The sequence below is a fragment of the Hylobates moloch genome, unplaced genomic scaffold (genome assembly GCF_009828535.3).
Source record: "Hylobates moloch isolate HMO894 unplaced genomic scaffold, HMol_V3 SCAFFOLD_6, whole genome shotgun sequence".
Taxonomy (NCBI): Eukaryota; Metazoa; Chordata; class Mammalia; order Primates; family Hylobatidae; genus Hylobates; species Hylobates moloch.
Genome location: NW_026652281.1, coordinates 25,144,395 through 25,146,513, shown reverse-complemented (window position 1 = coordinate 25,146,513; position 2,119 = coordinate 25,144,395).

Here is a 2,119-nt window from a genome sequence, read left to right as displayed (position 1 = left end):
GAAAAATCCCTCTAATATATTAATTTTAAAAAGCAAGATACAAAATAGAGTGTATATAGTATGTTACCATTTATATAAAATACAATTAGGCACTGAGTATCTTTCCAGATACTCAAAAACCCAGCAAAAGTGGTTGTCTCCGAGAAGAGGAAAGGAGAACACACAAGTTTGGGTGTTAGGCATTTTTTACTGTTCTATGTATTTTCTTACCAAGTGCATGAATTATCTGGAAATAGATGAATAAATAAATATTAAAAGCAATAATGAAAGCCTAAATAAATCCAGTGGTGAGGGGATGTGAAAAAAAGAGTAAATTTGAGGAAAGAAGCAGAAGGCAGATTGATAAGACTGGATAGTTTCTAAATATGGAGAAGGATGTAGTCAGAAGTTAACCATAATGTAAGTTCCATGAGGGCAAGAATTTTTATCTCTTTTGTGTTTTGATAGTAGATATTGGCTGAATAAAATATCAATCCTTATTATGTTAAAAATTGTCCTTTGCGATTGGCATGTTTAGAAATAGATAATGGCTTTTGTTTTCTACATAGTAAAATTTCAATAAAATTATTTCTTTATTTTTGTTTTGGCATACATGGTACTTTTAGCTCCTGGTAACTACTTAATAACAATATATTTAAAAAGATAAAATTAGACCATGGAAATATGGAATTAAACCAATGGTTTGGAGTTTACCAGATATTAAATGATTGGGACTTAAAGATCAACTGATGGCTATCTAGAAAAATGTAAGCTCCTTTAGAATTCAAAAATCACTTTATACAAAACAATTTTGCCTTTAAGGCATAATGGCCTTTATATAAATCTATTCCTGAATTTTGTTTAGAGTGTTTTGTTTAGAATTATCCAAACAATAACACTCATCTATCTCGTTATTAATTACGTTGCCAAATAGATAGATCTAAGGTTTGATTCCTTTCTCTTCCCTTGTGATTTGTTGGAATTTTGCATTGATATAAATAAATAGCATTGCCTATAAGAACGATTGCCCTTCTTTCTCTTGAGAATTTTGAAGAGAAAGACTTTTCAACCATGTAAACCAATGGTAGTTCTATTATGTGTCATAGGACAATTTGTAATTCTCAAAAGTTAAGAAAGGAACAACTTGCTTGGCGTGGGGGGTCCTCCTTACACATAAGAGCCAGTTCTATCTTCACATAAAAGTGGAAGAGGTGCTAAGTCCTCATGTAACATGATGAAGCAAAGTGGATCACCTTTCTTCTTCACAGGCAAAAGTAACCCAGTGACCCAGAAAGGGATATGGCAGGCATCCCCAGTAGCAGAGCTCTGCATCCCAACAACTATGTTATGAGCATAGGTGCAGACAAAAGCCTGTAAGTGCTGTCTGGGCTAAAACCTAGAGGCTTTAACATTTTATGCTGCTACTTGTAACTCAGCCTCCCCTCTCTGGTCCAGAAACTTTCTAATCAATGCCTGGTCCTGCATGGCTCATAACATTTTCTGGACAGTTCACATACCATGTAACCAGTATGCTGGCATCTTTTGTGGACTCTATGCTGAAACCTTTTTCCCTGACCCTTCTACTCTCAGATTTATTTCTACTTTCCTGGCACCTGACCTAACTCATAACTTTTTTCTTGTCTTTGCCATCCCTTTTCCACCATAATTTATATGCACTCCTTTACTTATGGGCTTCTGACTGCTTAGGAAAACATTTCACCTTGCCCTATTTGGCATCTAACTCCTCTCAGGCTTCTGCAGGCAATACCTTGCAGCATACCCCGACCCCTTAAATGGGATCTAGACAAGTAAATAGGATATTTCAAGAGGAATATCCTGGAAATCATACAATTGGTCACCTTCGGCATTGTGAGAAATGACACTGTCAACTTTTCACTGCATGTGTCAGTGTTATATGTATTCTGTCCTCAAAAGTTAGATCTCATTTCAATTAATTGTAAGAAACTGTCAACATTCTTTTGCAACACTGGATTTCTGTTGTGTTGAAACAAGGTTGGACTGTTTAAAATCTAAATTGCTTTTATAAAATCAAATATTCAATGTTTTTAAATTTTACTTGTAGGTTGACTTAATTATTTTATACATATACCACATAATAATTATAGTGATATCAGATAGT